General features: G+C 35.1%; 1 pseudogene; it reads left to right on the top strand.

Moving 5' to 3' along the window:
- The first annotated feature begins 1520 nt into the window (after nucleotides 1-1520).
- Nucleotides 1521-2490, top strand: LOC147382497 (S-adenosylmethionine decarboxylase proenzyme-like; annotated as a pseudogene).
- Nucleotides 2491-9235: the final 6745 nt, after the last annotated feature.

Here is a 9235-nt window from a genome sequence, read left to right on the forward strand (position 1 = left end):
AAAGAATTAAAGATATTTTAGAGGGAAGTTCTCCAAAAATTTAAAGTAAATCAAGCAAGACTGAACTCAATGTATTAAAGTCAATCAAGTGAGACTGAAGTCAAAATTAAAGTCAATTAAGCAAGACTAAAGTCAAGATATTAAAAGTCAATCAATTAAGACTAAAGTCAAAACATTAAAAGTCAATCAAATAACCAAAAGTCATAATAAAATTATAATTGATTAATAACTCTATCTAATAGAGTTCTAACTTAAAAACAATTCTACCTAAAATAATTTTAATTAAAACACAATTCTACCTAAAACAAGTCAAACTAAAACACAACTCTAATTAAAAGATCTCTAATTAAACACTAACTCTATCCAAATCAACCCCTAAAAACATTTATAAATAGAGGTGCTCACACCCTATTTTCGTGTCAAATGATAAACCCTAAGAGAAGTAGGTCTAGAAGCTCCCCTAGCCTCCCATAAACCCTAGTTTTGGAGCCCCAACTCCTTACCTAACATCCCCCCTTCAATTTTAGTCTAAAAAACACATAAAATCCCTCCAAAAATACTCCCAAATCTGCAACAAACTTGAAGAGTTCAGACTAGGTGGCGTCTCCCAAACCTCAAGGGTCAAAAGCGGATCCGCGCACCCCACGGATTGAGGGCGCTTTCAGTGGCGACTCCACTGGGGACTGTTGAGGATCAGACTTGAAAAACCCCAAGTATGGGAACATTGTCAATGACCTAGGTTTTTTTTTAGTTAGATTCTTTTTATTATTTGTTTATCGATTTTTATTTTATATTATTATACTTGTTGGTCCAATCATTAATTATTCGATTCGATTTTGAATACCTTGATTTGGCATATTGCTTTATATGGCTCAATTAAGGATCACTTAGGGTGACTCTAAATAATTCGAGACTTCGAGGAGATGATTTTATTGAGGATGGGATAATGATAATTGAACCATGAAGTTTTTTCACGTATGTAGACCTATTTTTTCTTTTTTCATTAGGTATTGTTTTTTTTTTTTAGATGAGTGCGATCTGTCTTTCGATACTATTTTTTTATTATTATTGTAAAAAAAAAAAAAAGAATTTTGATTAGACGTGTATTTGATCTGTTGTTTGGTAATGTTTTTTTATTATTAAGTGTTCAGTTTTTAGAAGATAGGTTGTGCTGTCCGTTGACAGTAGGCAAAAAAGATGAATAAAGGTTTGTTTTTAGAGTGCTGTTAGCAAACAGCATCTCCTCATTATTTAAAATCAGTTTTAAGGGGTGGGTGCCCCTAGTAGAAACCTATTTTCAGTTGTTAAACCCTTGATGTGTTGAATGCGATGGGTAGAGTGGTTTTAGTAAAAACGTTATTAAAAGATATATATATAAAAAGAAAACTTACTTGTTTTCAACTCATCTTCTTCCCAACTCCATCGCTTTCAAACAGAAAACCAATTGGCTTAATCTTTCCAGCCGAACGGTTTAAACCATTAATAGTTCAAGAAGATTTCCATTTTCTTCTGATCTAAAGATGCGAACCATTGATCCTGAAATTCGATCGATTTTGAACGATTTAACGGAGATTGTTTGCCAAAAAAATCACAGCGTGTTGATGGTCTCCGATCGGTGGAAATTGTTGATGCGAAAGGGGAGTTTTAGTTCTCAACCAAAAAAAAATCTGTTTTGAAAAGAGAATCGAAAATAAAAGTCGAAATCGCTAAGTTTAAAAAAAAAAAAAAAAAAAAAAAAAAAAAGACAGCAACAGAAGACATCTCTCCATCTCTCTCTCTCTCTCTCTCTCTCTCTCACTTCTCACTCACCTCCCCAGTCTGCAATCGGTTTCGAAGGTTTCGAGATGTTTTGAAATCACCTTCTCTAAAGCATCCATCTTTGTGGACCCACAAGGGTTACATCTCCAGGTCTTGACTCGAGTCCAAATTGAATCACTCCTTGATGCCGTTCGCTGCACTATTGTTTCCTAGCTCTCCAACTCCGAGTTTGACTCGCACGTGCTATCCGAATCAAGCTTAGTCGCTTACCCTCTTAAGATAATCATCATGACCCGTGGAACAACTAAGCTACTCTTATCGATCCCACCGATTCTTGAACTCGCTGACTCATTCTCTCTTTCAGCTTTCTCTGTGAAATATTCTCGTGGGAGCTTTATTTTTCCTAGTGCCCAACTTGTCCCTCAACGTAGCTTTTCCGAAGAAGTCTTCGTTCTAAACGGATACTTTGAGGATCTTTCTTCTAGTGGGAACGCGTATGTAATTGATCCGTCCATACCGAATCATAACTGTCACATTTATTCGGCATCTCAGAAGCCCAAAGTCTGTTTCATTTAAGATCGATCCAACTGCTATTTTTTTTTTATAAAGATCTGGGATTTTGTTGAAAGAAAAAAACAGAGAGATTATTTGTTGTGAATATGGTGCACATGTTTTGTGTGTGCTGGCAGCAACACATTAAAAGAAAAAAAGGGGTTGAGTGTTGGGTTGAGTTTGCAGTCACATGATAATGATTAAAAAAATTTTGAATTGTGAGTGGTGCATGCGTTTTATATTGCTGGCAGCAATATGTGTAAAAACAAAAAAAACAAAAAATTTGTTGCTAACAGCAGTGTACATACATATTCTTTTTTTTTTTAAAAAAAATTTGGATGTATGTTATGACAGTAACATAGAAAAATAAAAAATAAAAATCTGTTTTGTGTGTTGCTGGCAGCAAGATTTGTTTAAAAAAAAAAACAGACTTACTTGGTAGACTTAGTGTTGCATTTGATGTTAAAAAATAAAAAAAATTTGTTACTTAACAAGCTTTGAGGTGGGATGCATGTTTTATAAAGTTTTTTTTTACCCTCAATTCATTAATGCTGATTTGTTGAATAAGAATTTCAATGGGGTATTCTAAATGATTAATCATTCACATGGGTCCTACTTGAAATTTCATTTATTCATGAAAATCACTTGCCTTATCAGAAGGGCGTTCTAGACATCAAATGTGCTTCTCAAATAGCAAGACTAACCTCACTAGTTTAATAAGATTTCTTTCTTATTAAGGGTTGTTAAGCTCACCACGTGGCACCTAAAAGCATGATCTTCATAGACTTGTAGAGGAGGGAATTCCACAAGTTTTAAGAAAAATGAGTAAACAAATTATTCATGTTATTCTTGGATCCAAACTTCTTCCACCAAATTTTTATAGGCTGTGAAATTGGATTACCAATGAGATGACCACGTTGGCAAAACAACACCTAGTAAAATTCGAAATCCTACTGTGTTAGTCGGGTAAGCTTGAATTTTCCCATTAGGTTTATTGAGTGACAAATTTTATAAACTAAGGGATTTTTTTTTTATAGGTCTACCAAGTAAATTGAAAAAAAAAAAAAAAAAAAAAGAGGGGTTGGATTTCAAAAATCGATTAGGAGGTGATTTTTTATTAAGTGAGTCAACTCAGTTGAACTCGTCTTACATCACGTGAGGTGCTAATTGTGTGCTACTTGTGTTAATATATTCTTCTTTTTTCTTTATGTGATTTTATCATAAAATGTGTTGCTATGATACCTCAATTTCGAACGTAATGAGTCGGGTTGACTCATTTGAATTTATTGGTCTCATGCAACTTATTACTTGTTCTCATACATTCCATTGATATTTAACGATGACACTTCATGTGATATTTTTTCATGTTCTATGATGTTGAATGCTATGATACGAGTTAACTCGATGAATTCATATTTGAATAGGGTGCATGGTTTTCTTTTGATACCTGATTGATATGATGGTATCCTTTGGATATCTCCATTGCTTGAACCATTAAATCTAACATGTTAATTGTGTGATTCTAATTAGTTAATTGGGTTCGATTCGATTGATTGATTTTAATTTCTTATAATTTGCATGTTATGATTTTGATCTCTGTAATCTTCGAATGTTTGTATTCACTATATTTGTGGCCCATTGATGATCTGATCTGGCCCATGGGCCCATTTGTTTAAAAAAGGCACCCGGGCACACCCCACCCTGTTTTGCACACACCACATGCACGTTTACTGTTTTACACACTTACACGTCCTATATAGCCAACGTGGCACTAATGCGTGGCCCGGTCTCTTCGGAGATGCGACGTCATTCATGAAAATCACAACTCCAATAACGTACCTTATGGTATATCAAACTGGGGGCATTAATACCGTCTGATCAGGTGATTCTAAGAGATATATTGATGCACCCAGGCTGGAGCGACCTGAGCCTTTGACCTATTGTAAGCCACACAGTCACATGTCCCGATTGCCAACGTAATACTAGTACGTGGTCGGTCACCTCGTGGGATGCCAAACCATTTATGAAAGCTACAACTCTTGACTCGTACCCGTAGGTATAAAAGATAGTCTAAGTATATCAATTGCACTTCTTGGTCAAAACCAGTGCCTAAGCAAGATCTTGCCTCGCTGTACCCTACTGTACAAGGGGGATAGACTATGTCTATTCTAGACGAGAGGTATTTAAGTGGGCCCTTGCTCAGCATTGTGCGCCACCTCTCAACTGAAGATCAAACTGGCTGTTTTTGGCTTCAGAGAAGTGAATTGAGGTTTAGATTATCACCTATACGGTATATCAAACCTAGTCACCACGTATCGAAAGGTATATAGGTATACTTAGACAAGGGTGGCCAGATAAAAATGTATTGCATGTAGTAAGCCTAGAGTCTAGAAACCTTCCCTGTAGGTCACGACTCGAACTTATCGTGGGTGTTCCCGAGTTGTTTATTGAATGAAACCTTGTGAATGATGAATGTATGTGAATGATGAGATAAGAACGCATGTGAATGATGAGATGAATGTATGTGAATGATAAAATCAGAATGCATGTGAATGATGAGATCAGAGTGTATGATTGTCCTCAAGGATCCAAAATTTGTTTGAAAATTAAAATAGGTGCACCGACCCAATAAAGAATCCATTCTTTTACAATAATGACCCAGTCCATCCCGATCCAATAATCATGGTGGGTTGGGCCATTTAAATTGAAATAAAAATCAAATTTTCAAAGAACAAAAATAGTTTACAAAGGGAAAGTATTTTCCAGAAAAAAATATTTTCCAAAAGAAGTGTTTTCCAAAAAAAGTGTTATTCTCTGAAAAAAAAAATGTTTTCTAAGAAAAAACGTTTTCCAAAAAATATTTTCCATAAAAATAAGATTTTCCAAGAGAAGATACTTTCCAAATAAAAAATTATTTTTCAGAGAAAAAATATTTTCGAGAAGAAAATGTTTTCCAAAAGAAAAGAAAAAGAAGAAAAATAATTTGCAAAAGATCTATTTTTGCATGAAAAGTTTTTATGGACCTTAGAAAACTACCAAAAAATGTTGTAAAAAAATAATCAGATTTGTGAAATAAAAACATTATTTTTCAAGAGTGCAACATAATTATTTTCTTCTGAATAATCATTGAATGGATGAATTTTTTAATGGATTGGTGCACAAAATTCAATAAAATCTCAGGGTTCATTTAAAATGTTATCAAATGGGTGACACTGAAATTGGTTAAATTCACCTTTAAAGAGGTTTAAGGGTTATCATTGTATCTAAGCTCAATCGTCCATCGTCTAGCTAGGATTGTAAATCCGATCAGTTAGAGTAAACGTCAATATCAAATCAACAGTCAGAAATGACCTCAAAATTTCTCAACATCATCCAGTTGTTCTTTGAAGATCATAGTGCTTTAGTCCTACCGGTTGTAAGCAATATCTCAATCCTCATCAAACTCGTGTAGGTACTTGTCTTGAGTTTTCATGAGTCATTCGGGTTAGCTCGAGTCCTTTTTTCCAACAAGGTCATGTCTTCCTTAGATTGAGTGTCTTCCTTAGATTGAGTCTACTCTTTCCTATTGAGTCAAGTTAGTTTATCGAATCTATAGAGGTGTCTGTCGCCTCTTCTGAATTTGATTGGATAAATAAAATTTTTGAATACCTCGAGCGCATTGACAAATTAACTTATAATCTAGCTTCAAGGATATATTTTTCTCCTGAACAAGAAGATAAGAGCCGGGCTCAAGAAAGCAAAAGTCATTGACCTCGGAAAAGAAATAAATTCCTAAAGAGATTCAAATAAAAACCATCCTATCCCTAGAAGAACACAAGGGGATAATGAATTTTTCTCAGAATTTTCAAAAGACTTATTCGCTTGGGCCTATGAGGATATGTTAGGTGCAAGTTTGGATGTTGTTCAACATGGAATAGATGCTCGCTTGATGAGATGAAAATATCGATAGAGATGTTATAAAATATATTAGTACTATCCTCACTACATATTGAGTTGCAAATCACATATTATCAATCAATATGGGGGTACCATTTGAACTGGTCCCTGATGATGGGTTCAAAGTCAAGGATTACCCTGTGTTCAAAGTTCAAGATCCGGCATCATAAATCATCTCCTTATCGCCTTCAGACTAATGGAGCAGTCGAAGCAGCTAATAAGAATATTAAGACTGTCCTAAGAAAAATGTGCCAATCACATCGAGATTGGTCAGAAAAACTGCCATTTGCATTATGGGCATATCGAACCTCAATTCGATCCTCCATTGGAGCTACTCCTTACTCTTTAATGTATGGCGGGGAAGCAATCTTGCAAGTTGAGATGGAGATTCCATCTCTCAGGATTTTGTTAGAAAGTCAGTTGTCAGAAGCAGACTGGGTTCGCCAATGGTATGAAGAGTTGAATTTGATCAAGGAAAAACGATTAAGAGCGTTGTATCACATGCAAACTTATCAAAGAAGAATCGTTCGCACGTTTGATAAGAAGGTTAAAGTTCGTTATTTACAAGTCAAGGATTTAACTGTCAGACTTCAAAGAAAATTGAACACTCCTCCTCGACTATAGGAGAAAGTCTGAACTCAATTGGAGAAATTCATTCATTAAGGAAGTATTATCTGAAAAAGTCATCAGACTTCAAGATCATGATGGAAGTAAGCTACCAAAACCAACCAACCTCGACCAAATCAAACGGTACTACATTTAAGGAGGCCATCTTTGGCCGAATCAATCCTCATATTACCCAGTTACCCAGTTCAACAAATCCTTTTTCAGCCCTTTGCAGCCTTTTCAAAAAAAAATTATGCCTTTTTCTTTCTCAGCCCGTTTACCTAACCTAGGGAAGGAAACCTTTGAACTACGTTTTAGTCTGATCCCAAAAATTCTGGGGTACGTAGGTGTAGACACCCCATTTTTGCATCCGCCTGATTAATCAACTCGTCAACCCGATCGCAAGGATTCCCAATGATGGATGTGTATTCCATTGCTTTACTTTGTTACCAGATTTGTTTCAGAAATCCAGATGAGGTATCTCGAATTGACAAAACCTTAGAAATCACGCTACGCTAGGAAAGTATGACCCCAGAAACATAGAAATCATCATCTTGCAGACCAAAAAGAAGCTTCACGATAAAAATCACTAAAAATTACCAAAATACCCCTAACCTCAAAACAACCTTAGAGCCTACGTTACGCTTAGGAACCTCTCTCAAACACATAAAACAACAAATCAAAACCAAATAATCATTTCACTAATTTTAACAGAATTTAACAAAATTACGAAAATGCCCCTCGTAAAGTTCACAACCATTTCACACAAAAAACTTCATAAATAATAAAAACTAATATTTCCATTGAATTCCTTACGAAAATCGATTCTAAAACATCCTGGAACATTAAAAACCGACTTAAAACGTGAAAAGTCCTCTCCGGGGGCAAAATGGTAATTTCACAATTTTTATAATTAAAAAATTCGAAATTAATAAATAAAATATTAAATAATTAAATTTAAACATTAATGAAATTAATTAAAATTTTGAACCTAAAAAATCGATTAATCGGACTCTCAGGCAAAATTGTTGAGGGTTCGTGGGATATTTCTTTAAGGACCCCTCCATTTGGGGGTCCAAAGAATTAAAGAAATAATGGAAGGGGGTTCTCCAAAATTAAAAGTAAATCAAGCAAGACTGAAGTCAAGGTATTAAAGTCAATCAAGTGAGACTGAAGTCAAAATTAAAGTCAATTAAGCAAGACTGAAGTCAAAATATTAAAAGTCAATCAATTAAGACTAAAGTCAAAACATTAAAAGTCAATCAATAAGACCAAAAGTCATAATAGAATTATAATTGATTAATAACTCTATCTAATAGAGTTCTAACTTAAAATAATTCTACCTAAAACAATTCTAATTAAAACACAATTCTACCTAAAAAACAAGTCAAATTAAAACACAACTCTAATTAAAAGATCTCTAATTAAACACTAACTCTATCCAAATCAACTCCTAAAAACATCTATAAATAGAGGTGCTCACACCCTATTTTCGTATAAAATCATAAACCCTAAGAGAAGTAGGTCTAGAAGCTCCCCTAGCCTCCCATAAACCCTGGTTTTGGAGTCCCAACTCCTTACCTAACATCCCCCTTCAATTTTAGTCTAGAAAACGCCTAAAAGCCCTCCAAAAACACCCCCAAATCCGAACACAACTTGAAGAGTTCAGATCCAAAAGCAAGGAGATACCTCGGTCTAGGAGATCCGAAGTCAAATCCGGAGACAGAACGAAGCAAGGGAGCACGGTACAAGGAGCTCTTTTTGTCAGATCTGAGGGAACAAAGTCATTGCTATCGGAAAGGTAAATTTTTATTTTTATTTATTTTTATTTATTTTTATCTAGGTTTTAGCAATGTAATTTACTTGGGAATTTAGTAGAGACCGGCTTTGGCCGGGCGGGGTTGGTGCCTAACACCTTCCAATCCCGTAACATGATCCCCGAATTCAGTTTTTTTGGTTTTAGATTAGTTTTTATCCGTTTAGAGTCATTGATCGGTTCCTAGACCGTAATAACTAGGTGGCGACTCCCAAACCTCAAGGGTCAAAAGCGGATCCGCGCACCCCGCGGATCTTGGGCGCTTTCAGTAGGCAATCTGAGAAGTTACTTTAGGCCCGACCACATCAAAATAAAAAAATATATTTTCCACACAATAAAAAAAATCAAAAAAAAATTCAAAAGAAAAAAATTGTCAAAGTGGGAATGAAATTTAAAGAAAAAGAAATAATTTAAAAGGAAATGCCACACAAGGGGCATTTGGGTTTTGAGCCTCAAAATCCCTTTCTTTTTATATCCAGTCCCAAGCCTACCTATAAAAGTCCTCTTAAGTACCGTGCGAGAAGTCAAGGAAGATAGCAAAGCATGATTAGACAGCAACTCCAGAAG

Source organism: Akebia trifoliata, chromosome 16 (assembly GCF_017979445.1).
Source record: "Akebia trifoliata isolate Shusen 1 chromosome 16, ASM1797944v1, whole genome shotgun sequence".
Classification (NCBI taxonomy): domain Eukaryota; kingdom Viridiplantae; phylum Streptophyta; class Magnoliopsida; order Ranunculales; family Lardizabalaceae; genus Akebia; species Akebia trifoliata.